The sequence below is a fragment of the Triticum aestivum genome, chromosome 3B (genome assembly GCF_018294505.1).
Source record: "Triticum aestivum cultivar Chinese Spring chromosome 3B, IWGSC CS RefSeq v2.1, whole genome shotgun sequence".
In the NCBI taxonomy this organism is placed as follows: Eukaryota; Viridiplantae; Streptophyta; class Magnoliopsida; order Poales; family Poaceae; genus Triticum; species Triticum aestivum.
In genome coordinates this window covers 335,967,664-335,973,302 of record NC_057801.1, presented here as the reverse complement: position 1 = coordinate 335,973,302, position 5,639 = coordinate 335,967,664, and positions in this window count along the sequence as shown.

Sequence of the window (5,639 nt, the reverse complement as noted above, 5' to 3'; positions counted from 1 at the left end):
TGGTGGGGCGTCGGAGGGTGGGGGAGGGGGCGTTGGCGGGGGCGGGGGCGGTGGCTGGGGCGGCGCCGGGCGGCGGGGGCGGCGCGGTGGGTGGATGTGGGCGTCGGGGAGGAGAGAGGGAGAGAGTAACGGGCGAGGGGGGGCTCGGCTAGTTAGGTTAGTTAGGTCCAGTATTTGTCGTCCGCTTTTTTGTATCTTTGCCGTCCGCTGTGGATGGCAAAGAGGGAGGACGTTAAGTGTTTTCGTTAGTGGGTGCCACCTCTCTCTTTGCCGTCAGCCAGCGGACGGCAAAGATTCTTTGCCATCAGCCAGCGGACGGCAAAGAAATGGCCGATGGCAAAGGACTCTTTTGTCGTCTGCCGTTTCATTGTCGTCTTCTTTTCGGTAGCTGATGGCAAAGAGCTTCTTTGCCGTCCTCTAGCGGACGGCAAAGAGCTGGCAGATGGCAAAGTAGCTAATTCCAATAGTGCATATGCCTCGACCCCTTTTTATAAAGGGGGTGAATATCAAGAGTCCTTGGTGTGACTGTCTGAGGCTTATCTAAAAACACGCGGAGTTATACCAACGGCCGTCGTGGGGTCACGCACGCCCATATTAATGGAAAATCTCGTAATAAGATGAACACATTCTCTGCCTCGACGGGACATGTCAATAAAACCGCCTCATAACACGAGTCGAGGTGGGGTAAGAAATGCCGGTTCACGTTGGATCAGGCCACGATGCAAGGGCACGACGCCCGAAGATTGCTAGCAGATTGGGTTTATGCTATGTGAAGATCATTTTATGGATCCGGACACGATTCAAGTGTTCGATGATCACTTTGGAGTATTCGGAGAAGGAACCCGCCTTGCAATGCCGAAGACAAATACTGCGCACCGGACTCGTCGTCATTGAAGCCTGGTTCAGGGGCTACTGAGGGAGTCCTGGATTAGGGGGTATCCGGACAGCCGGACTGTGTACAACGTCCGGACTATTGAAGCATGAAGATACAAGACTCCAGACTTCGGCCCATGTCCGGATGGGACTCTCCTTTGCGTGGAAGGCAACCTTGGCGATCTAGATATTATATTTCCTTCCTTGTAACCGACTCCATGTAAACCCTATCCCTCTCCAGTGTCTATATAAACCGGAGAGGTTGGTCCTTAGAAGGCCGATCACAATTACAATCATACCATCATAGGCTAGCTCTTAGGGTTTAGCCTCTACGATCTTGTGGTAGATGTACTCTTGTACTACCCATATCATCAATATTAATCAAGCAGGAAGTAGGGTTTTACCTCCATCGAGAGGGCCCGAACCTGGGTAAACATCTGTGTCCCTTGCTTCCTGTTACCATCAGCCTTGACGCATAGATCAGGAACCCCTACCCGAGATCCGCCGGTTTTGACACCGACACTAATCGCCAAGGGAGCGGCAAGGTTGCCGGAGGGGGATATGAATCCTCAGCCTCGACCGAGAGAGTGCGTTCTGCTCTCCACTCACGTCGACCGCGGTTTTTCGCTTCCTCCGCATCCTTTCTTCCGGGGGTTCTTGAACTTTTTCGGCGCCCAACTCCACCATTTTTCTCCTGACACCATCACGTATCTGGCCGCCTTTGTGTCGATGTGTTAAAAATTCTTGGGGTGTCGACCGCACTGGGGTCTTTTCAAACATATCTTCACCATCCGATCCTGGTCGGTCAAAAAGGTGAAGTCGAGTGACTCAAAGACCAATGTCATCCAAATGTGTGGGGGATTAGGTATCCAGAAAAGGCATAGGAGCTCCTTCCCTGCTATTACTCTCCCTGAATCGGATAGAGGATGGCAGTCGACCTGGTTCTACTGCCAGGACCAGGCGGCTCCAGGTCAGTCGACAGGCCTTCCTCACTTCACATTTGACCGCGTCCAAACTCCTTCTCCACTCAAAGTGAACGCTGCTGAGAACATGGAGACGAAGATGCTGGTAGAGAAAGTGGTTCAGCTTATCAATGAAGGTGTTACCCGCCTGGACCTCCTGGAAGTGTTCCTTAGTCGACGCATCCAGCCTCTCGAGGCCCGTGATCACCCTATGTGGCTGTACTCTAGACCTGAAGACACCGCTCAGGTCCATCCAGAGGAAGTGTCGTCCGAGACCGTGGCCATGTGGTTAAGGAGTATCATAGGCAATCAGGACAATCCCAGGGGATCCAGGCAAGTTATTCCTTTCAGAGACAACAATCCACCCCACAAGGTATGCCCTTTTGTTCTTACTGCTTGGCGCATAAGTTCCGACTGCATTGGATGTCGACTGAATTTTGCTTGACTTTTCATCTTGTAGGTCTTCACCGAGATGTACTCTATGCCCAACGGGGAACAAGCCCTGGAGCAGGGCCAAGAGGAAGAGGCCAGCGCAGACGAGAGCGGCGACTAGGAGTCTTTGGACGAAGAGGAGGAGGAGGAGAGCGAGGATTCGGATGACGAGGAAGAGGTCGACTCGCCGCCGCATTCCGAGCGCCGATCCAAGCAGCAACACGACCCGGCGGGCGGGCGCGGGAAGAGCGTGGCTCCGAGTACTCACGCTCAAAAGCACACTTGGACGTCGACTCCAGAACCGACAGAGAAGACCGCCAAGCAGCCCAAGGTTGCCCCTCCCATGACTCGGAAGACTTTGCCGCGAATCAAGATGGACGTCCCAGTGGCTTCGGGGTGAGTAACACACTTGTGCTTATACATATCGACTGACATTTCTGTTCTGACCGATCGAATTACGCACCTTTCCAGACCCACCTCTGCTGCTACTGACATGGATGTCGATAAGGCACCAGGATACGAGGAGGCCACCTCCCGAGCTAGTAAGTTCATTCGACCAAGTTTCATTTAGTCGAGTGGGTAGTCAATCGGCTGAATATTTGATACTTCTCTCTTTCTGTAGCTCCGCAAGAGATCGTTGTGCTCCCTGATGACGAGTAAGAAGAAGCGCCTCTACATGAGAGGAGGAAGAAGAGTGGAGGCTCAAGCAGGAGGAGGCTTGAAATCCAAGTCCCTCAGTCGACGCCGGCACTTGAGGCGGTGGTTGAACGCTCCGAAGGGCCGGTTCAGACCAACGTTACATTCGCCAACCCGCTAACGACTGATCGTCCATCGGGATCGACTGCACAGACTCCTGCTGCACCAGTGCAACTCCACTCATCCGACCCGGTAACTGCTTCAACCACCTTGGAGCCATCACTCTTTGCTACGTCTCAAACTCCAGACGACTCGCCGGGCGCCTCTAGGGAAGCTCTTCGCCAGGTAAACCTAGTCATGGAGCAGGTGAAAGTGATGCATGAAGCTATCTAGGTAGCTTGCACTGCCCTTAAGACCAATGTTCAGGTCAGCAAAATTCCGACTGAACTTTTGAGTGTTGCTTTATATCTGATCACCCACTGGGGTGTTTCTTTTTAGAATTTAGGAAATCTTCAACTCCGCTCGCCTCGAGCTGAGTCCCAGTAAACTGTTTGAATCAGTGGGGGCACGCCGAGTGCACCCACTTGGTGTAGTCCCCGAGACCTCGGTTGACTGCTGGCAGTCGGCTGAGGTCTAATGATGTATCCTCTTGCTTTTTTTTGAACTCACGCTGGGCAGGCCCTGCTGAGTATTGATCTGATCCAGTGGGGGCACGCTAAGTTCACCCACTGGGTGTAGTCCCCGAGACTACTGTTGAATATTTGATTCGGCAGTAGTCTTAGAGTAATTTTTCTTTGTCACTATCTCTTATTTTTGTCGACTGACATATCTCTCTTGTTGGCTGCAGAGGTCTTGTGATTTTGGAGCTCGGCTCTCCGAATTAAAGAAGAAGCATATCAGCATTGAACTTGACCTTGAACTCACGAAGAAGAATCTCAAGACTGCTCAAGAAGAAACGGCCATCATGGGAGGTAATCATTCGACCGTTTTGTCTGCTTTGTAGCTCGCACTTCGCACTAGTTTTTCTTTCAGTCTCTTTGAACCGAGTGACTTCACACAAGCGGATGTGCGTAGTGAAAATCGCCAACTTCAGGCTCGTCTGAAGAGTGTTGTTTCTTTAGAGAGGATGAAGGAGGCTTTGGAGAAGAAAGACCTGGAACTTGTCATTGCTTAGAAGGAAGCGCGTGAGAAGACAAAGCTTGCGGACCAGAAGCTGGCTTCAGTCGGCAAATTGGAGGAGGAGAACATGAAGTTGAAGGCCACCATATATCGAAAGCTAATGAGGAAGTCGAGTAGCTGAGGAAGGACAAGGAGAACCTGACCATAGAAGTCGGCGGCCTCAAAGCCAAGACAGACAAGCTGGAGTCTTATCTGGAACAACTTGCTGCGAAACTTGTTCTGAAGCTTGAAGGTATGATCATTCGACTAGTCAATTCGTCATCGATTGAAGTTTGTTGTTATATTGTAAACTCATCGTTTTTCGCGATGGGACAGAACTGTGTCAGGACTTTGAAGCTGAAACTGGGCTGGTCGAGACAGGTCTCAACCCCATCAACTGTCCCATGAAAGATGATGTTGCAATGAATCTGCTGCGATTGCAGTCGCGCTTGGATGGTGCAATAGCTTATCTGGCTTGACTGAAGCCGGCAATGACCCGAGTGGACGCTGAACTCTGGCCTGAGGCGGAACTTTCCCAAGACCTCAAGTCGCTGATGACTTGACTCAATCAGATCCCAGGCCGAGTGCAAGAATGGAAGAAGTCATCTGCTCACTGTGGTTCTGATGTCGCCTTGTCATTGGTCCGAGTGCACTGCAAGGAGGCTAATGAAGAAAAGATGGCTGCTCTCAAGGTAGCGAATACTAAGAAGCACTCCTTCCAGACCTTCATGGACACCTTCCTCGAGGCAGCCACTCGTATCACCGACAGCATCGACCTCGACAACTTCTGCAATCCGGCCAGTCCTTCTCCCGCCGAGTGATTGAAAAAACATTATGCTTCACCTTTATTTGCCTTGGAATGCCGAGTGATTTTGTAACCATTAAAACTCCTTCGGGCCTGACGCTCGAGCACTTTATCCTGCGGTTAGGAATCTTTGGATTTATCTTCGAATATGTTGTGTTTATCTTTGAGTGAAATTTGTTCTTCTCTCGGATTGGTTTCTGTTTGCTTGATGCAGCTTCTGAAGAAGAATCAGCAGTCGACCGGTTGGATGAACCTTGAGCAGCATTGATCAGCTCATCAGCAAGGCACTCAGCAATGGTCTTGATGTTCCTGTCAGCCGTCTGCTTCGGAGTCAACCGTTGGAGGGGCCTTTGGCAGTGCGCACAATCTCGTTCTTCTTCTTGACGGTGCAGCCCTCGGGAGGGGGGGTCGCGGACGACCCGCCTCATTCGGCGAGACCAGTCAACCCATCGACGAGAAATTCAGCAATGGTCTTGACGTTCCTGAAAGTGACTCGCCCTGGCGACACGCTCAATCTCGTCCTTCTTCTTGATGGTACAACTCTGAAGTGGTGGTCGTGGTCGACCCGCACTTTGCCTAGCCTTCGAGTGGGAGGATTGCTCACCACTCGGTAAGATTTTTCAAACTTAGGTGAGTACTGGACTGCAGCTAAGCCCCCGAGTGGGAGGATTGCTCACTACTCGGTAGGATTTTTCAAACTTAGGCCAGTACTGGACTGCAGCTAAGCCCCCGAGTGGGAGGATTGCTCACTACTCGGTAGGATTTTTCAAACT